Source organism: Cydia strobilella, chromosome 9 (genome assembly GCF_947568885.1).
Source record: "Cydia strobilella chromosome 9, ilCydStro3.1, whole genome shotgun sequence".
NCBI classification, from domain to species: Eukaryota; Metazoa; Arthropoda; class Insecta; order Lepidoptera; family Tortricidae; genus Cydia; species Cydia strobilella.
The window spans coordinates 15,996,933-16,023,926 of record NC_086049.1 but is presented as its reverse complement, the minus strand read 5'-3'; the positions used below and the strand labels follow the sequence as shown (position 1 = coordinate 16,023,926).

At 35.8% G+C, this 26,994-nt stretch overlaps 1 protein-coding gene across 1 annotated transcript in view; it reads right to left on the bottom strand.

The window, feature by feature from the left end:
- LOC134744394 (protein tweety) overlaps window positions 1-26,994 on the bottom strand; it is a 125,697-nt gene that overhangs the window by 45,831 nt on the left and 52,872 nt on the right. The window contains exon 2 of the mRNA XM_063678198.1: window positions 20,353-20,389. The gene's annotated coding sequence lies outside the window, so the exon portion shown is untranslated. The remainder of the gene's footprint in view (window positions 1-20,352; window positions 20,390-26,994) is intronic.

Sequence of the window (26,994 nt, the reverse complement as noted above, 5' to 3'; positions counted from 1 at the left end):
AATATACTGACGACCACAAAATAAATACGTGAAGATTGGCATAGCATAATTTATACTGTAATTTATTATTATGAAATAAACGAAATCAAATTAAATCATGGCGTATAAGGTACAGGTCTGGACCTGTAGTCAAGGGCATAAATATATATACATTCCCAAAGTTTAAAAAATATGTGTACGCTCTTATACCTTAGACAATAAAGTCGTGTTCACATATTTTCGAGACATTTGTCTGGATCGATATTTCGATCGATGCCTTCGACTGTACCTATACGCCATGATTTGCCTGGCCTGGGCCAACTCTTAAGTGCTACTCACCCAACACCCAACTGTAACGAAGCCAACAAAGAGGTTATTCTCGCATAGAACTTGAGGCCTACCGCGAAAATCAAAATTACGTCATCTGCCTCTCTATCCCTCGTTCATATTTGAACGACAGAAAGGCAAATAGAGGAACAAACGATGTGGTTCGCGTTCCCTCTGAAAAGATCGATTGCCAGCCTATGACACAAATCACGTCGAGGGCAACGCACGGCACTGGGGTATCAGGGCTCGTGCATCGGTTAAATTAAATACGGCAGGGCACTATTTTATCTGTGCGTGGGTGTCCTCAAATCCGAAGGGTCATAACTAGAAGGATATAATCACAGGATTAAGCTTTATTGTTTTGAATGATAGCGGAAAACGCGGAGCTTTATGGCTCTGAACGGCTGTGGAATTCCAACTGCGTGAATTTATCATCAATGCAGGTTGATCTAAAAAAGCGTGCGAATAGGAAATAAAATGTCTATGGAATATGTGTTTATTGTTCTTTATAATTCTAAGCACATAAATCGACTATCAATTCGTAGATTCGAACTCGTCACAAAACGGTTTAAATGTAAGAATTACTACCTTGGGTGAGACTTGAACTTACAGCCTGTGGATCGATACACCAGCGCTCTGCCAACTGAGCCACCAAGACCTCATCCATCGTCATCAAATCTTCCCACTACACTTATTAAACGGCCACCGAAGCCCAAGGTAGTAATTTTTCCACTTATTCTAAGCTTAATAGCATCGTTCGCAGACGTTTCTGCTTGTTAAAAATTCAATTAAATGTAAGAAGTTTAATATGTCTTATTGTGTCGTTTTAATGCGGGGAAATGGGAAAATGTATGAGTAGGTTGCTAAGTAAGCGGAATCAGGACCCAATGAACCGTTTTCAAAGGATTTGCCTTAAGTTGAACACGGTATTGGGGAAGAAATAATATTTTCTTACGACGCCGACGTACTTGAATACGCATTTGGCCCCACGTTGGGCGCCATTTAAGTCTTTATATTTTCATATGAGTCTTATGTTTACGGAATATGACATAGCGACATAGCGTCTGTTAAAATAATATATATTTTGGTAATGTATTACTAATTACTATATTAAATATTAAGATAAGTAAACCGTCGTTTATCATAATGGAAAATATCTCTAACATTTGATCTAAAATAAATCAACATATCTTTTCAAAGCCGGCCAACATGTTTATTACAGGTTGATTTATTCAAATACTAGATATTTTTTACATTTCAGGAAACAGTGGACAGCGATCAAACGATAAGCCAAGCCAGGCCAATAATTGGCGCCCACCAGCCATTACTCACTGGCCTGGAACCGTTGACTTATGGTCAGGATTCCGATTTGAACATGTTTATTCAGTGTCAGAAATGGGAATCCGGATATATGAGTATGCGGAATTTATTGTTCGGTGAATATAAAAACATTTGCGCTGTGCAGCGTTTTCTGTTAAAATGTTGGAAATTCAGGTAAAAAATTAATTTAATTTAGTTTTGTATTTATATTTCACCGAGCGAGAATTGCGAGGGATGCGTCACCGTTTCAGCTTGGGAAAAATGGATTCGTATATGTGTCCGTGTCCGGCTATTCTCTTCTACAGAGGACTTAGCACAGGAGCGCTGCGACAGTTAAGTATAGCGCATAAACTACCCGTCTTATTCTAAATATTATAATCTTTTGAAATTTTGTGAGCAAGTTTTATAATGAAACATTTTTTTTCTTCATCCGATTTTGATTCTTTTTCAAAATGGCGGAGCCATGGGGATTCGTGCTCGGGGTATACAGCTCACCGATCAAAGTTATATTTGGTCGAATTTTGAGAATAAAAGTGGACAGTGTAACCTGTTTACGTGTCAGATGGACGATCAATGTTTGCTGGGAGCGGTTGAATAAGAAATGCCCGGGAAAAGCTTTTCGGGCTACTAGACCCGTGATTTAGGTAGGTGACTCCTTTTTGTCACCCTGATTCTGAAAAATGGCTTACAAATACTTATACTGTTGCTATTTTGTTGAACCGCTATGCTATACCCACCAATTATCTGCATTAGTTTAATAATTCTCTTATACTTTTAGTACTTACAAGCTACCCATTAATGTTTAGTCGAGAAGCGTTCATGTCGAGGAACCAAAAGCACGAAGCCTTTTTAAATAAATGGATAAAGACGAGTTCAGTCGAACCACTGAACCGAATAAGATAAAGCTGTAACCAATATGTTGAGGTGAGTCAATACCCTGGATACAAAGCTATTTTTAACTCAAAACAAACTAAGGTGTTATCTAAATGTTGTAGAATAGAACATCGACTGATTGATTAGCCTAACCCAATGATAAGGTTATAATTGAAATTTAGAGGAAGACGAATGGAATAAAAAATAAATAACTGGAATTACACACACAGGTTAAAAAGGTAAATAAAAGGTGATAGTCTACATTTAGAATGGCGATGATAGTCCCACGACTGTTATTTTATGTAGCCTAAAGCCTTATATTAAGGATTTAAAATTTTACTATTTCGATGATACGAATATTATCAAGTATTTCACGGACTCGGAACACCCACACTGCTTGTTAGCTTCTATAACGGTTCCATGTACTTTTATCTGCAGCCGACTTTACCATTTCCCTGAATACTGTTTTAAGATATTTTTCATTCGTTACTGGAACATAAAACCAACTAAATATTCATCCGTATTTTTGTCCTAAAAGGAATTTTGCAAGCTTCCTAAGCCCCATCTTTCGGACATCGGACATAAGCGCTTATTGTCAATTATCAGACGCCATCGGCCGTAAAGTCAGCTGTTTATGACCTTTACAAACTGCAAGTTGATAAGTGACATTCTGCAGTCTTGATTTTTTAGCCTTTGTTTCGATGGTTGCGGCTTATTCACTGTAAGGATCCGTTTTCAGTAAAAAAAGCATAAAAGGAAACAGTACTCTAACCCATATAATCTAACTCACGGTAAAGGTCGTATTAAAATAATATTACAACCATATCAATATGTTAATCATAGGACGATAAAACCAAACGGAGCCGCTACGTCTGTAATTAGCTGTACAAAAAAGTCTGCCAATTTTTGCGGGGGAGGGGAACGTCAAATGTATACGTAACGTCAAAATAGCCATGTCAGATGAACGTCAGTCCATACATTGTGTATGACCATTGGCCGACTATTTTCGACAGAGTGGAATGCCTGTTAATGGCTACTCCGTTTGGTTATATCCTCCTAGGTTAAAACAGCTTACTTTGGCCATATTTACAGAAATAGTAAAAATTACATATTGAGTAATATTTGAAGGTAAAATAGAAGGTAGGAGGAGTAGAGGAAGACAGAACAACATAGAGTAGAACTATTAGGGATTAGACCGGTATTAAAGACGCCACTCTAGAACGGCGAAGAGTAGAGAGAAAACTTTCGCATGATCGCAGACATCCGATAGGATATGACACTATAAGAAGAAAACAGAATTAGCCACTTACACTTATATATGCAATTTAAAGTTATACCAATGACCTCCAATAACCCGTAGCGCTGTTGCCAAATGGGATATCAGAGTTCAAATCTGTACAAAAAAGGAAAGTCGTGTTCCATTTTCCATTACGGCTCTTGGCATTAAAACCGACGTTCCGAATATCAATGCCAAAAGCTGAGTTCAATGTTTATTGTTGCATTGTTTTATTATCGGAGCTAAACGTTTCAAGCCAATCAGATACGACAAGCATTCAGAGTATTCAGATTTCAGGTCAGTCACACGAACCTATAGACGCCACCATACAATCGAACGACATTCTGAAATGACATGAAATCCAACATGAACATTCAAGTAACATATATATCTATGTCTGTTACTAGTTTTCGTGGCTAAAAATTGTAATACAAAGAAATTAGAGAGAGTAGAAGTTGTACATACAAAACTTTTACTCCCTCTAGTGCCTCTAAAAGGCAACAGAAAAATAGGTCTCGAGAAAACTTTAGCTAATTAATGTATCATTGAAGAAAAGTTGTGCCAGATCTAGAACAACTTGTATCATCCTTCACTGGACTGCTTATAATTAATTTCTAGCTATAAATTCAGAAGTTACCAAGTTATAACTAGGAATATTCGACAAGTTTGTCCTGGAACTTTAGGGAGTTTAGGGTGCCTAGAGAGCGCACAGAATTGGCCATTTGCCGAACTTGTCTTCACAGGCAAGTAACTTGAATTTCAATGCGGTTTGCATATTTCATTGGCCTTGCTGTTTCATCAAGATCCCTTTAAGAGATCTTGAAACCGGACTTAAAACTTGAAGAACTAATTGAATAATACTTATTAAGCGTTTATTTTGTTATCATTTTAAAGGGTGCCTAATAGAGACTTGTCTTCACACTCTTCACAGGCAAGTAACTCGCGTATTTCAATGCGCTTTGCGTCTTTCATTGACTTTCCTGATGTTAGGTCAAGAGCTATTTACTAAAACTAAATCTTAAAACAGGACTTAACTTAAATTGGATAGTATACTTCAGTGCATTAGTTTAGTTGACATTTTAAAATTAGCTCCACGCATGATTTTTTTTAAATTTTGTATTCATTATTTATATCGTTTGAACACCGGAAAAAATAAAAATACTTTTGTAAACTTTCACATTATTTTATTAAAAAATATTTACGTAGAATTTTTTTTTGCGGTTGAAACGCTCATAATTTTTGGCGCGAATCCGATAGAGTGTGATGACGTCACACGTTGGACGGCCCAACTGACGTTTGCTACTAATGACACTTATGTGAACTAATCTGGCGAACGCGTGACGTCATGTGACGTTTCGCGCGTTACGCTCACTAATAGCTTTTCGCGGGCAAATTTTTGTATATTTATTATATTAAACAATTGAATGATAATTTAATAACGGAAATGCATTTGTAACATGATGAAACGGTAACAAACATCCGAATAAAAAATATTTCGTTCAAATATAAACTTCATGCATGAGACTAATTATTGAGATTTTTCTGTATTGACCTATCTCTATCTCTACCTACCCATTTAGTTCGAAATCTAGAAAGTTTCTTGCACAGCTACTTTTCTTACCAGATGCTAAATTGTAATAGAGATTCTTGAAGAATGCTTGATTACCTGAAAAAAAAATAGTCGAATTAATTTACATGTTAAATAGAAAAAGCAAAAGGCTTTCGCTAATACCACCACGAGGAATTTAGATGATTTGTATGCAATGAAGCACACAAACAAATTGATCATAGAATTATTACATGGAGGGGGAAGTCCCTTAATACCGGACAGCACCTAGCACCGGACAGTGGTTTTATCAGTGCTAAGTGGTCTTATCAGAGCTGAGCAATTACCACTCATGTATCGTTGCGTTCCCCGCACCCTGTTTACTGTTACTTTGAATCAATCAAACTTCACTTGACTCTGATTGGACCACTGTCCGGCGCTAGGTGCCGTCCGGCGTTAAGGGATCTAAGGACTGCAGTTTAATTCTAACTCCATTCCATTCTAATTCCATTATCTCCAATTCTCCATTTCGCAATTAGTCTATAACTAGAACGCATTATCGTTTGGCTTATACGAACATCTAGAACCTAGCCAAACTGTCTGCCAATAACCTGGGTATTAATTTCCCGGTCGTTGACCTCTGCGTTACGATCCGGTTCGAAGGACCATGGGGCGGTAAAAAAGGGGATGTCATCAGAATCAGAATCAGAATATTTTTATTTGTGAAAACATACGTACAATAAAATCGTGGTGGTAAGTTATTACAGTACAGGTTTCTCTATGTTTTACCCACGGATGCAGGTATACAAATTTTTGATCGCATGCAGCATGCATGCTATAGGGTAGCAATTTATATACAACATAAATTACACCAAGTTAAAATTAGTGATGATAGGACAGGAGTCACGAACATTATTAAAATTTTTGGAAAGCGTAAAAAAATAAAAAATCTGATCTGATCTGATCCCGTGATTGGGTTGTTTTTTTTATTATAGATACTTATGACGCGTCGTTTGATCCGCTACTTTTGATGCTGACAGTACGTCTAAAGTAACAAACGGCCATAGGCCTCGGTGTCCGCTTACGAGCAGGGGGGTTTCATACATTATTCATAAGAGTTACTGAGACATTAAGTAGTGGGTAGGTAATTAATTGTGTAAATTTTAATTTAATTGATTTTATTTATTTATTTGTGAATTCTATTTTAATTGATTTTAATAATTTATTGCGAATTTTGATTGTATTAATTTGATTTATTGTAAAAAAATCATTCATTTAATTTTATTGTAAATTTTAAAATAAATTTAATTTAATTAGTATTTTAAATATTAACAATAGATTTTAAGTCACCGTGTACCTAACCCCAATGGATCCTAGTTATCTTAATAAAGAAAATTATATTATATTAATATTTATTTTCATTTTTCTAGTCATTTTAAAAAACTTCATTGAACAATGAAATTAGCAGCTTCCGATTTCTATATTAGACAGCTTTTTATTAGGGTTCCGTACCCAAAGGGTAAAAGCGGGACCCTATTACTAAGACTCCACTGTCTGTCTGTCTGTCCGTCTGTCTGTCACCAGGCTGCATCTCATGAACCGTGATAGATAGACAGTTGAAATTTTCACAGATGTATTTCTGTTGCCGTTATAACAACAAATACTAAAAAGTACGAAACCCTCGGTGGGCGAGTCCGACACGCATTTGTCCGATTTTTTTGGCAAGACATCCTATTGAAAATAACGCGATTTCTGTTGCATTATTTTTAATGCAGTCTCGTTTCGCTCTCTCCCAATTACTTTCTTTTGAAAATCTTACCTCGATCCATTAAGTCACGTCGGAGCCGATTTGACAAAAACGTCGGTTGACATTTAAACGTTAATATTCCAGTTTATTGTGTGGTGAAAGTTATTTGGGGCATTTTCTATGAAGAGGGACCTTATTGTCGATGGCGCTTACGCCGCACAGCGTCGCGCGGCATTGTATTTATATCGGAGCATCGTTTATAATGGCGTAAGCGCCATCGACAATAAGGTCCTTTTTTATAGAAAATACCACATTTTTAGGACGGCTAAATTGGATGACATTTGAATTTAAAAGTAAACAATAAGATAAACGCCTTGAGTTGCCGGAAGTAGTAAGCGTTAACTTTTCAATGAAAAGCCCGCCTTTGTCAGTAGAAAAAGGCGGCAAATAAAAAAAAAACCGGCCAAGTGCGAGTCGGACTCGCGCACGAAGGGTTCCGTACCATTACGCAAAGAACGGCAAAAAAATCACGTTTGTATTGCACGGGAGCCCGACTTAAATACTCATTTAATTCTGTTTTTAGTATTTGTTGTTATAGCGGCAGCGGCAGAAATACATCATCTGTAAAAATTTCAACTGTCTAGCTATCACGGTTCATGAGATACAGCAGCCTGGTGACAGACGAACAGACAGACAGACGGACGGACAGCGGAGACTTAGTAATAGGGTCCCGTTTGTACCCTTTGCGTACGGAACCCAAAAAATGAACCCAGCATATCGGAATGGCTCTATTAGATATCTGAAAAACTATCCTTTTATTGGGCTATCTGGGAGCTTCGAACCGCCTTTATAGCCTCGCCAGATATGACGCGGAGGCTGATTCTGATTTAATAATTTATTATTTAGGTATTTTGACATTTACTTAGTATAAATTATCGTCATATTTTTACAATTTACAATTTTTTTATTTAGTAATAGCTAAATTATAATTATATGTTCTTGCTCTCAACTCAGACATCTCAATTATATAAAATTGTGTATATTATGCTGTAAGAGATTTTAGATTTGGGTAAGGTGTACATTCTGGTACAGGCATCTCACGCGCACCAATAAGTGCGAGCGAGATGCCTATGAGGCTACTTCGTCAGCACCAATCAGCGTAAGCCCGACATGTTTACGGGGATCGAACCCAGAACGTCGCTGTTACCACGAAAGGACATACATACATACATACATACATACATAGGTAAGTGGGTGAAATTCGGCTACTTATTCTCGAGTAAGAACTTAAATATCTAAATACCTGTGCCCGTTGTCTGCCTCTATATTTAATCAATTGTTTTTCTATAAGCTGTATCTTTTACTCAGGTGTGCCAATAAAAAGTATTATATTTATCTATACGGCCTAAATCAGGATTCCAAAATTTCTGCATTTTTTGCCAAGCACTGTAAATTTCAAAAAGAAAAAAAACGAATATGTCGAAACCACTATTTCTTACGGTCAAGGCTGTATCAAAACAAAATCAAACATAGTTAAATCAGAATCTACCTCCTGATATGATCGTTTAAGGGTAACGATAGCAGCATTTTTATTCAAATTTCTACAACATTAAGGGGCATTTCTGAGAACGGACTTGCTATTACAGGCAGTAATTCTTCTTTGTTCGTTTTGTTCTGATATTTGTGGACCGATTATTGCTACAATTACGAAAACGAGAAAAAATATTTACGGTTTATCGAATGGACAAAAGCTTTTAGTTTCAAAATGTGATCTTTATTAGAAAGAAGAGTAAAATCTCTTATCATCTCTTTCGTCCTTACGTTAATCGCATCATTTCATTTATTCGTGTCAATGTAACAAAAGTGTAAAATTACATTCAATATAAATTCAGCTCTTATTATTGTAATCACGATTATAAATATTATAATATTGTAGCACTTGTATAGCAATGTTAGTGAACCAATGTCCCGCTAGATGGCGCTACTCCCTCCGCGCTGTTCTGTACATCGCGGTGTTAAGATTTTTCTCAGATTGTATAAGTATTCTATCATGTTTTTGTTTGCCAACCTACAGTCCTACATCATAACGGTGACAATGGTGACATGTCAAAGTTTATCGATATTGACTTATAAAGCAACTTTCATTTGCCCTCACACTATTTAACGTAAAACCAAAATGTCCCCGTCAGATCGGGCTATGATGACAACAAGGTACTTACATGTGTATTTTAAATACAAATACTGTAGGTGTTAAGCAGAGTAATAAGTAACCATCCTATCTATCTATTCAAAATTTTACCTTCAAAGTTTGCATATAAACAATTTTTTTTTATTTAAATAAACACTTTATTTACATACAAGATATATACAGTGATACTACGTTAACCAAAATAATAATAAACTAAATAACATGAAAATCACTGGAATTTTTTCATCACAATATTACAAGGAAGGAGAACATGCACTGCGAGATGTTTGATAGCGCAATTTGCGTCCGGTCTCCCATATTATGTCTTGCCAAGAGACGGCATTGGCAGAAACTACACATCAGGCACACCATCTATTTTTCCATTTTGACTGAAACACGTCCGATTTGGGAATTTTATGTAGAAAAAAAATGTTCCAATATTTCCATACATTTGTCCTTCCATTCAGTTACCGTCATCCGTCATACAGTCTATGAATTAATAGAAATAATATAAAATTAAACCATATAAAAAAGAGACAATAGTGTAGTGTACGACTAAATAAAATTGCCCCCGTATCTCGTCTCGTCAAAAACAAAACTATACTCATAATTAATGTTATTAACAGGTCTAACGCGATTAAATTTCATTATTTTACCTTTTATCCGACTTCTCATTAAATATGTGTACAAAACGTTTGGAATTTAGTGATATAATATAAAACGATACTCTTCGAAAGCACATTTAAATGGAACCAGCGCGTCAGATTGAAATTGTTAGAAACAAAAGCCGACTTTGGAAGACTTCCAATGCTTACTGGCCAGTATCCGTTCAAATATCGAACAATATATCGCATTCTGAATTCAAATCAGTGCGTTCTAAACGTGACGCGTTTAGATATTGGCAGCACGTTGCTCTCATTGTCAGAGCTGCTCGATTTGTAAAAAAATTCACCTCGACTGTGAGATAGTTCCCCAGTATAATATACGAGTATGATCTCGGAATTTCAATTTTAAAGAACTTTGCGTCTTGTTTATCGGCGAAGGGTAGTAAGCAGAATAAATAGGTACTTAATTAGGTTCTTCTTAACCTACTTAGGTTCTTAAAAAATATCTTTCATTGATTTTTAATACTAATCATTGAATGATTACTCAGAAGACAATTCTACCAGCCAACACGAGCAAACTACTCAAATTTGCATCTAATTACTTTTCCACTCTTGTGGATAAAATACAACTTTCTCATCTGTTTCTGAAGAATAGAGAGAGCCTTTACGCTTTACGAGTTGCTGTGGTGAAAAATATAATAATCAGACATGACATTTTTAAACTGGTTCCATGAGACGATAACTACCGCAAGCTCTGTAAATATCAGGACAGACGAAGCGCGACCGAGACAATCAGAGTGCTCAGATTCCCAGTCGATTGTGACTCGATTTAGTATCGATGATTCGTGATAATGAATTTAAGTGCCCGACAATAATAGAATCGTTTTTGAACCAATGATTCTTTAAGGACTTTACGTAGTTTTATTTATAGCATTTCCGGGTACCTGAAAAGGCAAAATTTCTCGCGTAATTGGGTCAAAATTATTTTCGTTGTCTTGTTTTTTATCCTCAAAACATGTGACGGAATGGAGCTTTTTGTATGGGATGAAATATAGTTTTTAATTTTTCTCATCTAAAATATAATCTACAGCTAGCTACATGCGATAGCAATCGACTTTTTTTATTTATTGGATAGAAGACGGAAATACACGCGTGACAGTGGTCAGAAACAAGACAACGAAAAAAAATTTGCCCCAATTTCAATTCAAGTTCATTCGATTTTCACGCCATGCTTTTTTGTCTTGTTATTATTCTTCCTCGGTATGAGCTCCTGGACGAGTATTTTATTTTGTTTAACCAAGTCTAAATAAAGAACGCTTTTTGTTTAAGATTAGTTCATAATTAATAACATAAGCAAATGTTTCTTTAATTAATCCTTCATGAATCCAATCCAATCTTATATCTCCAATGAACTATAAACTTATAGGAAGAAAATTTACATTGGAACATCCTTTGGCTATGTGCAAACCTTTTTTTTGTTGAAATTAAACTATCGTGAGACATATTCCAAAATATTTACGTTTATAAGTACGGTATACCGCAATCGTAATCTAAATATATTTAGATTTTTTTTGTTTGCCTATTTTCGTGTCCCACTGCTGCAAAGCTGTACATTAATGCTTTCACCAGGGACCGGCCCGCTATCCCTTATCGGGGTTTTATAAGGGTATTGCATAAGGCTTAACTCACCAAACCCTTATATAAAGCTACCACATTTGAGTAATCGGTAGCCCAAATACCCTTACAAAACCCTTATCATCCACTCACCAACACCTTGCATATTGCTTATAAGGGTTAGCCTTATAAAGGGCTTTCCTTTTAGCATATAAGCGTGCTAATTTAAGTCGTCTACCTTGTTCATAAAGCACACATTACTTCGAATCCGAGCGATCGTCGGCGGCGACGGCGGCGTTCTTTGACTAGGCACGTATTTTCTTTCCTTTTCATACACTACCGTAGATATATACTAATCCTGTCTCTTTCACGCAAAGGGAAACCTTTATAAAAAGCGCTTAAAGATAAGGGTAACCCTTATTAAGAGCTACCCTTATTTTTGGTTAGCTTTTCGGTAAGGGTTAGTCAAAGGTAAGGGTATGAATGGGCTTGCAGTTCAAAAGGGAAAGTCTTTCAATGTGTTAGCCGTGTTTAAGTGTCGCCCATTGAAAGGGTTTTATCGCGGAAAGGGTTGTCCGGTCCCCGGCTTTCACAATCGGAATGTAACCTTTAAAATAAGGGATGTCGCTGACAGTTATCAAAGAGTACAAAAAACGTTTCAAGTAACTATCTAAGAGATTTTATCCTATTCAAGTTACTATAGGCTGTGCGCGCGGACATCTAAATTGTACAGAATACCATCCCTGTCACAGTTAACTGAACGTGAGCCTTATTGCAACGACATAAAGTCTACTAATGGTTATTCGTGTATAGAGACAGAGTGCAATAAACGCGGACATATCAAAGCGCGTGCGACTGACAATTGACGAGTGCAAATCGTCGGCGATTTTTATCTGCGCAAACGCATTGCGATTGCGGTTCGTGACGATTGCAATTGTTGTGTGCTTAAGGCGATTTAGAAGACTGATGAACTGATGATGGATTGTGGCGAAAGTGCAATGACCTAAAGCTTTTAAAGTTAAAGTTTTCGATCTTTAATGGTTGAAAATATAGTTTGAATGAGCTTTTAATCTTCAAGATAGGTTATTACGATATACCTCGTTGAGATTTAATTTTAATAATTAGTTCAAAACCTTCATCATCACACCATTTTTTGCAATATATCTTTGTAATATTTACTAAATTACGAGGTAAGCCAGATTAGAGCCTAATCGGAAACTATTAGGAACTGGTTCACAAGTTTCGACCTGGCCTAACAATCATTGGAATCTTATGCCTAAACAATTCTCCCAAAAAGTATATGAACTTTACAATATTATAAAGTTATTCATTATATCGCTGTTCATTCTTTCTTGAGCTCCAAATATGAGTCTTTCTCTTTAGAATATGTTTTGTTATACAGTGGCGTACCTAGGGGCCCCCTAGGGGGGGGGGGGGCAGACAGGGCAAAATAGGCAAAAGGCAGCAGCAGGGAAACTTTTGTCAGTCGTCAGGGGGCGGAAATTTGGTGACTGTCCCGGGCGCCATATCCTCTTGCTACGCCCCTGTTGTTATATCTCAATTAAGTCTGGTATTCTAGGAATAATGTTTCGAACTAGAATTATAATTATCATCATTTTAATGACTAATTCAGTAAAAAATCCCAACTGAGTCACACAGGACAAATGGACATAAAATGTAATTTGGATTCCGTTCCGTCGCGTGAGTCAGAAAATTTTTGTGCTTTGAAGAAACCAACTTAAAAAAGTAGTATGTTACTATGTTCGTTTGGATATAGGGTTTTTTAGTTAGAACGGTAAATGGGGGTCATTTTTTATAGATTAGTCACGATTGGCGCCTAATGCCGTTATTTTCTGAGGCCGTTCAAGAGGATTTTATTATTATCACTAATAGGTAATCATTGTTCCCATCTATTGTAATAAACAATAATAAAACCTGCTTTCTCGATGTCATAGTTTTCATTAAGTTTTTTAGCCATGCCGACCTTTCATGCTTTTTTGTGTTATTTTTAACCTATGATGATGTTGTTGCCGCTTCCTATTAAATACAGTCGCCATCAGATATATCGGAGCGGCCGAGGCGCTCACAATATCTGAACACGCCTCTATTGTCAGGGCGTTAGAGTGCGTGTTCACTGTTCAGATATTGTGAACACGTTGTCCGCTCAGATATATCTGATGGCGACTGTACATAACACCAACCACTGTGTATCTTAATGTTTACTGCTGTTTCAAGAAAAAGGTGAAAAGGTGTATGAGTTTGGAGCAAATGATATAACATGACATGGCTTAAAAACATAACAGTGACAAACCCAAACTCGGCTTGTATCAAAAAAATAAGATTTTATCGCCATATACTTTAGCCCCAACGGTCGCCTACTATCGAATCAAACTCAATGGGATTGCGTCAGTTCCTAAAACCGAATTCAGTCTCCATCATTTGATCAGGTCGATTCCGAGTTTTCTAAATACTGCATGTCGCCGGTCTTTCATAAATAGGTCAATCGGACATCAGGAAATCATTTAGCGTCCAAGATTTGACCCATATATCTACTAACATACTAACAAACACGGCAAGTTTAATGTTACGTTCCATCAGGCGTGGCTCACTCCGCGATTTTGTCGCGTCGCTACAAGTACATGCGGCCCACACCAATTTTGGTGTCTAGCCCTAGTGGTTGCCGCGCACCGCGCCACCTTGCGGTCATACCTGTCGTAATAAACGCGTTTTGTTAGAGAGTAAATCTTCTGTACCTAGTACTATTATTTATTCTGTGGTTCCATGCATAAGGGTCTGGACTTATGCGCATGGAGCATAAGGACCCTTTAAATATTATTATTATTATTTGGAGCCTTACGTGTCCCACTGCTGGGCAAAGGCCTCCCCCAATTCCTCCACAGATCTCTGTCCAGTGCTGTGTCTGGCCACTCCTTCAAAAAGGAGTCTAGTTCAACCCGTCATCGCCGGCGGGGTCTGCCATGTCCCCGATTTGAGTTTTCGGACTCCTACTCTGTGGCGATTTAAATCGCCCTTTAAATATGGAACGCCAAAAATAAATGCTTATAAAATCAAAAGAGTAGCGTTCGAAAACGACCCTCGTGGAAAATTGAATGAAACGGTATATTTAATGAGCAACACCTTAATTTCGCCCATATCATATGCCATATTGTACGAATATTTCGCCATGCGAATCTAAAATGTCCTATAAGCTTCCTCAATCTAACATACTTACTTCTCTTTAGTTCTGAGAAGCCATTTGATGATTCAGTTGCCGTTATAATTGGACTGTATCATAAACTTCCTTAATTATATTTTGACTGTCGTTTAACCAAATGCGTAATTTGTTGAATGAATTATTTATTAAGGATTTTCTGGAATCGTTTTATTTAGAACATATTGAATTTAGTCATATAAGACTTTTAGTAAGTATCCTTGAAACATGTACGGATATGATTGTACTTTTATCGTCATGCACTCTTGCACTTACATACTTAAAAACTGTAATAGATGTCATATATTAAAGAAAAAGAGACAAAGTCCTCCAGTGGTGAAGGCCGGATCACTTTTTCTTTAATATATGACATCTATTACAGTTTTTAATTTATATATAATCAAAATATTTAATAAAACAATTTGATTTGTTTCCAAACTTGTACTTCCATACTTGTTAGAAAGTGGCCATGATGACAGATGATAGAATCGCGAAGCGCAACCATCTTCAGCCCGCTGGAGATACTTAACAATTTGACTCGGAAAAGAAATAATCTGACATAATATTTGTTAAATAAAAAAACACATTCGGGAAACAGTTACGAGCTAAAATAAATTAATTAACCAATAATATTGGTACATGATTATTAATAATTGGGCAAATTAATTAACGCGCCATTGTTGATCCAAACCTTTATGAAAACATATCAAGTTCGGTAAAAGTTATCTCTGACAATAGACATCCCAACTATCCCAACCTCGTATATATCCCGCAATGCACTTGGAAAATATACCCAGATCCATGGGATTAAAGTTGAAAACCCATCGAGGATTGGATATGACGTGTGCGGCTAATGTGAGTAATGTGACAGACAGTTCCATTAAGCGGGACGATTATATCACATGGAGTTAGTAATAAACGTACAACTGGAAAGCGCTATTACAGTGACCTTAGTTTTTTTTTTAAGGCCGGTCCATCGGTTTGCCGCTATCACTGTCACATTTCGCAAGAAAGAACGGGAAAGACCATGCGCTCGAAGTGTCAATTTTGATCGAATATTGTCGATTTTTATTTATTTTAAAAACGTTGCCTTACAATATCGAAATTCGAACGCTGTCAAATTACTATTTAAGTTAAGATTGTTTTTTCTTCTTTTTTTGTATATAGTCACATAATAAATAACAGTGTAAAGTGTGATTAAAAGTCCGAGTTAGAGGTTACTTTGGGAATTAATAGTATCGAGCGAAGTGTCACAAGTCTTGTATCGGAAGCTGTGTTATTAAAGATAATTATAATCAAGAACTAAATATATTTTTTCCACGTTTACGAATATCAATGTCTCTTAGAAAAATGTGATCATATAAGGAGATTTTTCGCCTTCTGGCTCAGGGAACGGTCTTAATAAAAAAACGAAAGCTTTGTGTGCTCTTTTAAAGTTCCGAGCAAGAGATAACTTCTTTGATAGAATCACGAACAAATTTTATTTATAACCTTGAGCGTAGCGAAGGACTAAAAGGCAGGTGTTTACATTGCATTAAAACTTTACCTTATGTGGCAAACGACAGGTTTTCACCTGAGCAGCAAGAACATAACAGAATCCTCTTCAAAAATGGGAGCCAAGATTTGAAGTCAAATTGAGTCGATTGATTGAAAGATTAGATGTCGAATTCGAAGTAGAGTTCAAAATGGAAGTCCCAGTGATCATTTTAACTTTCTCTTTACTTTAATTTATACTCGTACCCAAAAGTATGCCTTCCACTGCACTTTTTGCAAAAGTTGATCTTATGTATGATAAAACAGTTTCTACGGCTTCTGTTATGAATAGAAATGCCATATCCAGTTTTCCAAAAAACGTGATAATTCCATGTAATATCGCTGTGGTTAAACGAGCTTTGATTACGTCCATAATTAGGGAAAGGTTTGAGGCACGGGTTTAAACGCAATTTCGACGGCTATTTGCCTATTACCAACCTATTACAGTTTATTTGTTTCCTCCTCATTTACCTGTCGTCTGTTAGTCATCAATGTCATCGTCATAATCATTGGCTGTGCACAGAATTCATTTCATGGGCGACAAATAGTAACAGGCAGTCATTTTAAATGGTGTTCCATCCACCATGTTTCGCAAATTAATTGAAACTTGAAATGGGCACACCAAAATTCAGATGGTGGGCTAAAATGGGCTTTCGAAGTTGCGATATCTACATTACCTACATATAATCGGCGAGCGATAAAATATGATACAATAAGATAAAAAAAATGTTGCTTGACCTGTGTTGCTACAGTGTGAATGAATTTATTTTAAGGAAGTGTAATAAGCCCTGACATTAGATAAAAAACTGAGATATAGATATAATAATTGTAATAACGAATAGAAAATATATATAATAATTGTAATAATGAACTTTATCAATAGAACTACGAACACAAATTGTATATTGTAATGTAGTATAAATTTATTATAATTATATGATTGACATTGTATATTATAGTATGGCTGAATTGACGTGTAAAAGTTGTACAATTTTATCAATAAATGTATCTTATCTTATCTTATCTTATCATGTAAATGACCTTTCAATTTTTCTAATAGGTACATATTTTGAAGAAATCTAGCCTAAATTAGGTCTGTATTTTAAGTCTATACATACCTAGCCGTGTCCAGTGCGATACCGATATGTACATATATATAGTCGGATCCCTATCATAAGTATCCATTTTTCTATACAATTAGTATGGCAACTTGGGTACTTAAGTTGGGGCACCGACCGTACCTAAAGTCAAAGTACCTATAGCGGATACGAGATATTCTCGGTATAACCAAGCGTGGCTCACTCCGCGATTTCGGCGCGTCGCTACAAGTACATGCGGCCCACACCAGTTTTAGTGTCTAGTCATAGTAGTTGCCGCGCACCGCTACGGAACGGACGCCTGCTCGCGCTTGCGCCACCTAGCGGTCATATCTGTCGTAATAGACGCGTTTTGTTAGAGAGTGAACCTTCTGTACCAAGTACTATTATTTATTCTGTGGTATAACCCAGAACTGGCAGGAACTAACTTTCCTCGATTTGCCTGTCAAATATGCCTGCATATTCTAAAGTAATGCGTGATTTATGCGCATTGGCAGCACTAGAACTCCCGGATACGGCTTTAAGAGCAACGAGTTTCTACAAACTTGGAATATCATTTGATTTTAAGTGATAGGGGAGACCGAGGTGAGTTGTGACAGAGGAGAGTTGTGACATCGTCGATTTTTTGGAGTCTATTAACTAATATCGAGCTCGCAATAGCGGGCGTTTGTTAATTCAAGTTATTAGCTAACCAACGCGCACTGTTGCGAGCTCGCTAACAGTTAATTTAACAGGTTTCAAAAATTCGACAGTGTCACAAGTCTCCTCTGTCACAACTCACCTCGGTCTCCCCTACAGATAAAACAAGCACAGAAGCAAAAGTGCTCTCTCCTGTTCCCGAAAGATAAGAGCATTCAGTTTGTTGGAGCTATACTTGAAATATCAACTGATATCTGCCTAGCTCGCCCTTTCAATGAAAGAAAACATCACCAGGAAATCGGCTTTTTGTCTGAACAAAACCTAGATTTCAGGATTTATCATTTCTTAATTGGGATCGCACTTATCGCACTTTACTTTCACACTTGGATAGTCCCTTTAGACGGAATAGGTCACATGAGGACATCACTTTCGAGGTAGATCACTTTTTGAGGACGTCATTTTGTTAGGACGTCACTTTCTGAGGAATAAAGACTAATAATCAATTTTTTTTTTAATAGCCCGTTTAAGTGTCCCACTGCTGGGCAAAGGCCTCTCCCCTTGATCTCCACAACTCCCGCTGTTGTGCTTTTTCCGGCCAGTTACCGATGAAGGTGTCTAAGTCGTCCTGCCATCTCCGTCTGGGCCTACCACGTCCGCGCTTCTTTTGCGGCATCCACTTGGTGGCTATATCAAATTAAAAGTTAAAAATATAGCAATATGATCACCACTGTCACTTTGATCAAGTATAGCTATTTGGGTGGTAAGTGCACTCATAATTGACCATCGATGGGTCTTATGTCTTTACAATAAAGTTTACAAATAATTAACAGTATGGACGGTACAAGCGAGGTCCGTAAACGTTATACGATAGTGATAGTGATAGTAACGTGGGCGCAAGGTGGGCGGTTATTGATAGGTGCAGTTACCCTAATGGCCGGGCAGAGCTATAGTACTGTTACTAGATGCCATGGATAGTTACAGCACGCCGTCTGTATAGAGTTAGACCAAGAAATATCCAAATAAGACTTAGAACACACTGCGATAAATTTCCTGCGGTTTCATGCAGTCTTGCAAGTGCGTGTGCTTATAATCAGGCATCATAAACTGCGAGCGAAATCCATTGAAGTACTAGGGTTGTAACTGGTTGTCATACGTCATTTCAATGGATTTCGCTCGCAGTTTACGATGCCTGCTTATAACGCATGTTCTGAAACCGCAAGAAATTAATCGCAGTGCGTTAGAACGCAGTGCGTTTTAGGCTTAGAAGCATAAAACGGGATTTAAACTCATGACCTCTAGTATCAAAAGCCAGTCGCCTGCAATATGAGACCTAGAACAACAAAGACAACTAAATCTATCATCAATCATCATAGTTTAGTTTAACCATCCATGGCATCTAACTATGCCAATAACTCAATAGCCGGGTATTAGGGTAAACGCACCGTTCGCCGGCCCCGGCATAAATAAACGCCCACTTGTTCGTGCTATCGCAATTGAGAAATTGGTAGTTACGGCTTAGAGGCTAGACTAGCATGATGCAAATTGATCTGGTTTAAAACACCTTTTGTCTATTTCTCATACGGTTTTATTTATCTCCAAAAAAGACCGATGTTTTTCCCCAAACTAAGGGCTGAGATGGAGTCTAATAACGTTCGGGAAATAATATTGATCCTGATAAATGAAAATGAAATGAAAAATGAAAATGAAAATGTTTATTTGGGTAACAAATAAATTACAATATAATGGCTGGAATTTCCTAGTAGATGATTGTATACATCTAAGTCAGGAAACCCCGCTCTTCCGTTTGATAAGTGCAATGATAATAAATTTTTGCATGCATGATTTCTTCGATTGTAATTTAAGTGATAATTATAATAAATACCTATATTAAATATCTTACTATGAAGGAAAAGGAGGCAAAAATTTTGCCTGTCAGAACGGAAGGAAGCCTGTCCTTTGCCGCTCGTCATACATCGATAGTTTTGCCCGCGTGACACTACTAGTCAAATCAGTTTCTTTTTTCGAACTGTCAAAACGATTTTGCTACTATGAAATTTATATGAATCACTTGCATGTGACGTCACAATCAAATTACCTACTCTTTATAGTTTTACACGGGTTTTAAAATAGAAATCGTGTCTAAAAAAAAACTGCTGTCTACGTTTCTCTATTAATCTTCTGGTGCTTTATTTCATTCATGGTGTAAAATAATTTATTTTGAATACAGTCAAATACCCTATTGTCAGGATGATCAGACGGGAAAAGCTATTGTATTCAATACACTTTTTGCGCAAACTATCATAGGAGCAATAATCAACATTGTACTCTGCTATCATGCCCGATTTAATGCCCGTCACATGGAAGCCCCAAAGCACGAAAAACATGAGTCGTACTCACCTTAACAATAGCAGGAAATCCGCGGTGTCACGCCGCGCTGTAACAAGAAACGCATACGTTACACATGTATATGGCGTCGTGCAATATGGGGAATTTCGCGTTTAGGACTTAAACAGCGTGTATTTTCGATACGACCGTAAATCGTAAGGGTAGTTAGTATAAGCCCTAATTAACAAATATTCGCCTCATTTATTAATCATTTACAACTTTTATTTTTCCATATAGAATAATTCAGCTCTCAATGTATCACTACTTGTAGACCTGTACCAATAACTTCTGAGGTTATAAGAATATTAATGTTGCTTATTTTTTATATATAGTTTCCAGACCATATAATAAACCTAAAAATAATATTTTGTGTCATCCTAGGTATTTGCTTAGGTAGAAATTTAGGTATTTCTTTTTTCAATCAGCATTCTGTAAAAAAAATATTAGAGACGAAATTCTTTGTTTCCCTGTAAAGGCAAAGTGGCTTCCGACGTACACACGCATTTTGTGTCATTTTCATCCACGGCTATAATGGCATTTAATAAATACCTAATATTGATCCTAAAACGCCTAAAAAAATATTAGAGTCGGTAAGTGAAGTGTTGTACTTTACAGAACATTGTTATATGTTATTCAAACAAATCTGTGTCAAATTCATCCACCGCTTTTATTTAAAAAAAAATTTTTTCTAATTAACACCCTGTATCTGCCACAAAAAAAAAATCATATTATTAAGTTTACGTCTACAATATTATAATACCACATTGAGACATCATTCATAATTTGGGTCATTTTGATCCACGGTTTTTTTACTATCTGGCAAAATAAAACTCAATTGAGCAAGAAGGGCGTGCGCGGGGAAGGGTACCTACGCGGGTGGGGTGCTTATTATACTTGCCGCAATATCAGCTGGCGACTGAGATCTTAATACTATCTATCTCCTTTACCCTCGTTAAGACCAACCAAGAGATGGCATTATGAGCTGTCTCGCCACTTAGTTTTGCGATACAGTGTATTTATTTCATTCGGAGGCATAATTACATTGTCTTATCAATCTTACCGTAGTAGGTATATAAATATAATTAAAAATAAACTGTAGGCTGCACTCCTCATACTGACCAACATTTGTGACGTTCCTAATCAAAAGGTACCACTTTCTCTGACAGGTTATTTGTATAAAGATATAATCAAATTTCGTCTTTATGGTAAACGACAAAGTGGTACCTTTTGATTGAGAATGTCACATCAGCGACTTAAAAATTACTTTTGTTTCAATTTTTAGTAGACTTTTTAAGTTTATTTTAAGACGCAATTTATTGTGGTTTTTGTTATGTTTAAGCGTGGCAAGCAACATTAATTACATTGATGATGATGGTTATTAAATACAATATTTTTTCATACTATACTGAACTGTCACCCTATACATGAGAATGAACAGCGCCCTCTTGACAATGATCATATATTACTGGTCAGGCTTTAATATGTGTCATAATTTAGTAAAGTCCCCTTTGTGGATTCTAAGTTTCCGAGTTACAGCAGTTTAGTGAAAGCGTTTTTTTTTTAAATATAAATTAAGGGTTGAATAAAGAGGAAAGAAAATTTGATTATTTTTGCGCTACGACGCACGGTTTAGGAGATACAGCCCTATAAAGTTTTTTTTATTTTTTTTTTCCTTTTTCCTTTTTTACATTGTGTTTTTTGTATATTACTTTGGGGTTTCATAAAGGGGAACGAAAATTTAATTATTTTTGCGCTACGACGCACGGTTTAGGAGATACAGCCCTATATAGATTTTTTTCTTTTTCTTTTTTACGTTTTTAAATCTTAATTAAGGGCTTCTTAAGGGGAACGAACATTTGATTATTTTTCGCTACCATGCACGGTTTAGGAGATACATCCCTAAAGTTTTTTTTGTTGTTTTTATTCTTTTTTTTGTCATTGCGTTTTTTGTTATTACTTTGGGGTTTCATAAAAGGGAACGAAAATTTTATTATTTTTGCGCTACGACGCACGGTTTAGGAGATACAGCCCTAAAATGATTTTTTTCTCTTTTTCTTTTTTGCGTTTTTAAATCTTAATTAGGGGCTTCTTAAAGGGGAACGGATATTGATTATTTTTGCGCTACGATGCACGGGTTAGGAGATACAGCCCTATAAAGTTTTTTTGTTATTATTTTTTCTTTCTTTTTCTTGTGTTTTTGTATATTATTTTGGGGCTTCATAAAGGGGAACGAAAACTTTATTATTTTTGCGCTACGACGCATGGTTTAGTTAGGAGATACAGCCCTATAAAGTTTTTTTTTTAATTTTGCGTTTTTTTAAATATAAATTATGGGTTGCATAAAGGGGAACGATAATTTTATTGTTTTTGCGGTACCACGCACGGTTTAGGAGATACAGCTCTATAAAGTTTTTTTTCCTGGTTTTTTTTTGTTTTTTTTTTTAAGTATTAATTACGGGTTTCTTAAAGGGGTTTTTTAAATTATTTTTGCGCTACGACGCATGGTTTAAGAGATACAGTTAAATATAAATTATGGGTTGCATAAAGGGGAACGAAAATTTTATTATTTTTGCGCTACGACGCATGGTTTAGGAGATACAGCCCTATAAAGATTTTTTTATTGTTTTTTTTCTTTTTTTCTTTTTTACATTGTGTTTTTTGTATATTACTTTGGGGTTTCATAAAGGGGAACGAAAATGTTATTATTTTTGCGCTACGACGCATGGTTTAGGAGATACAGCCCTATAAAGATTTTTTTTAAAATTTTGCGTTTTTTTAAATATAAATTATGGGTTGCATAAAGGGGAACGTAAATTTTATTGTTTTTGCGGTACCACGCACGGTTTAGGAGATACAGCTCTATAAAGTTTTTTTTCCTGGTTTTTTTTTTAAGTATTAATTACGGGTTTCTTAAAGGGGTTTTTTAAATTATTTTTGCGCTACGACGCATGGTTTAAGAGATACAGCCCTATAATGTTTTTTTTTTAATTTTGCGTTTTTTTTTAATATAAATTATGGGTTGCATAAAGGGGAACGAAAATTTTATTGTTTTTGCGCCACCACGCACGGTTTAGGAGATATTATATCTATATATATATAGCTATAATAGCTCTATAAAGTTTTTTTCCTGGTTTTTTTTTAAGTTTTAATTAAGGGTTTCTTAAAGGGGAACGAAAAATTGGTTATTTTTGTGCTACGATGCACGGTTTAGGAGATGCAGCCCTATAAAGATTTTTTTTGTCTTTTTTTTTCATTGTGTTTTTTGTATATTAGTTTGGGGTTCCATAAAGGGGAACGAAAATTTGATTATTTTTGCGCTACGACGGTTTAGGAGATACAGCCCTATAAAGTTTTTTTTTGTTTTTTTTTATTGCGTTTTTTTTTAAATATAAATTAATGGTTACATAAACGGGACCGAAACGTTTATTTTTGCGCTACGACGCACGGTTTAGGAGATACAGCCCTATAAAGATTTTTTCCTCTTTTTTTTCTTTTTAGCGTTTTTAAATCTTAATTAGGGGCTTCTTAAAGGGGAGCGAAAATTTAATTATTTTTGCGCTACGATACACGATATAGGAGATACAGCTAATACAGCCCTATAAAGATTTTGTTTCTTTTTTTTTTCATTGTATTTTTCATGTATTACTTTTGGGTTACATAAAGGGGAACGAAAATTTTATTATTTTTGCGCTACGACGCGAGGAGATACAGTCCTATATATTTTTTTACAATGCATGTGCTCGAAAAGTGCGTTTCCTACGGAGCCATATCGTGCGGAAAGTACTGCTTTTCCGCACTAGTGCTTTTTGTTTTCAATTTTTTTTTACAGTACATATGGTGCTACTTTCTCGCACTAGTGCGGAAAAGAGCACTTACCGTGCATATGTCGAAAGTTTAAAGGGCCATATGTACTGTAAAACGTACGATACACGTGCGAATAGGTAATTCGCAACTCGTGTCGATTTAAAACACTCCTTTTAATAATTAAACTTATTTGCCATGATATGTTTTTTTATTTACTCGCACAATGCATAGTAAAACATTGTATGATACACGTGCGTAAAGATGATTTCCGCACTTGTTGCATAAATAGCAATTTTTTATCAAAGAATGAAAGAAAGTCACGGTATTAATAACCAAATTTTACTTTAGTGGTACCTTTTCCCTATCACTGTCACAAATGTATGTGGCGTTCACGTAAACGCGATATTTTTAAGATTTCCCTGCGCAATGTTGCCAGCTCGCTCGCAAATCAAACATGTACTTACAGTTCTTTTGCATAATGGTGACATTGTACAATATCTATAAGTTTTAAATAGGTAAAAGATAATTCGACGCATTCTTTGCTTGCTTGTTGCTTGTTGTTGTGTTGTTTGCGTAACTTCTTTGAATAAGTTGCGTTAATTTGGCGCACAGGCGAAGTAAACATGCGTTGCGTACGGCTAGGTCACGCCGCGGCCCCACCCTGCACGGCCTCCGTTGCCCATTCAGACCGCCCGCTAGCTTCGTTTGAACGCAAATAATATTTTTGTAATATTTGTTTATGCAGTGGATGCAAGTGACACAAATTTATACATCTTATTTATCCCGCATTTCAAATTAATAAGATGTAAACTCTAATATCTTTAATATTCTTTTGTAACGGTGACAGCCTGTTACAACAAAATCATCAAATATCTCATGAAGCTATGCCTTAATAAGACACAAAATCATTTAATGGACCTATTTAAACGATTAAATTCGACCTAAGTAATTTTTTTTAACTCTAATTTTTTTTTGTGTCATTTAGAATATTATGACATAGTATCAGATTGCAGTGGACGTAATTGACACAAACTATGTTTTCACACTAAAAACACTATCCTAAATGCAACACAGTTACATGTTTTCTCTCGAATATTTTTTTCTCCAAAATAATTCAAAATAAAAAATAATTACCACAAAATAACAAATTACTAGAAAAGCAAATTATATATATGACACAAAACAAAATGTAAGATTTACATCTTAACAAAGTATTCATAAGCGAAAACAGAATTGACTTTAATATTTTTATAACCTAGGGGTCAAAATATAGCCAGCGGTACAGGTCTATTGGTTTTCATTCAAACCGTCGAACTTACTAGTAGCGCGTCACAACTGTCAAAAGTGATAGCTAGATGTAAGCAATACAATGCCGTTCCAAAAAAAATACGTTTTGTTAGTTAAGACTAAATAAAACATTTTTAAAAAATCGTCTGATATCCCTAAAGTCTACAAGATAAGATAAGATAAGATGAGATAAGATAAGATAAGATAAGATAAGATAAGATAAGATACATTTATTGATAAAATTGTACAAATTTTACACGACAATTCAGCCATACTATAATATACAATGTCAAAACCATATAATTATAATAAATTTATACTACATTACAATATACAATTTGTGTTCGTAGTTCTATTGATAAAGTTCATTATTACAATTATTATATTTATTTTCTATTCGTTATTACAATTATTATATCTACATCTCGTTTTTTGCGGTTATGTTATATCGAAAACACACGCTGTAGGTATAATATGTAACACCAGCTATTGAAAATCTTACGCTGACGGGGCATTTATAAGTCTAATACAAAATGATTTTGTTATTTTTGGCCAAACTCTGAGGGGTAAATATGTAGGTCAAACTGAACAACTTTTACTATGGGGCCAACCCCAAAATTGCGAAAAAATTATCAGCCGTCCATTGATTTCAGTGAATCAATGTTTTCTATGGAACCGCTGTTTTTTTTCGCGATTTCGGGATTGGTCTCGTAGTAAAAGTTGTTCAGTATGAGTATGACCTATACATATGCGCCCCTCAGAGTTTGGTCGGAGATAACAAAGTCACGATGTGACACGTTATATTTAATATTTTATAATTAATGCAAATAAAAAAAAAAAACATTTATCTATATTTAAATACATTCTATCGTATTTTTATAAATCTTCATTTTTAGTTTTAAAGTGTGTCGACAGATGGCAGTGAATTTACTGGGGTTACAAAATTTACTATGACAGTACCGCTCTAGTATAAGTTACTCTATGGTAAAAGTCAGTATGAGTATGACCTACATACATAATACATATGCGCCACTCAGAGTTTGGTCAGAGATAACAGTCACGATGTGACACGTTATATGCCGCTAATAAACGCTATGTCAGCGTTATTAAGCTCTTGCGCGAGGAATCCTTTTACAGACTAACAAGACAAAATGAAAAATTGCATACGACAGAAAAGGGGGAACGATGGCCAAGGATGCTTCTATTCTAGTGACCTAGATAAACTCGTGGCAGCTTGCATAGAACTCGATTCATACTAGCTTGCCTAATTTTTAGACGAAGTAACAATTTTTTTAGCTCCAGAAGAAAAGTAGAGATGTTGAGATGGGCTTTAATGAGATTCTCTGTTACAAATAATTCGAATCTAAATAATCCATACTAATATTATAAATGCGAAAGTCTGTCTGTCTGTGTGTTACCTCTTCACGCTTAAACCGCTGAATCGATTTAGTTGAAATTTGGCATAGAGATAGTTTGAGTCCCGGGGAAGGACATAGGATAGGTTTTTATGTCGGAAATCATCCCTAAAGAGTGAAAAGGGGGGTGAAATTGAGAGATTTAATG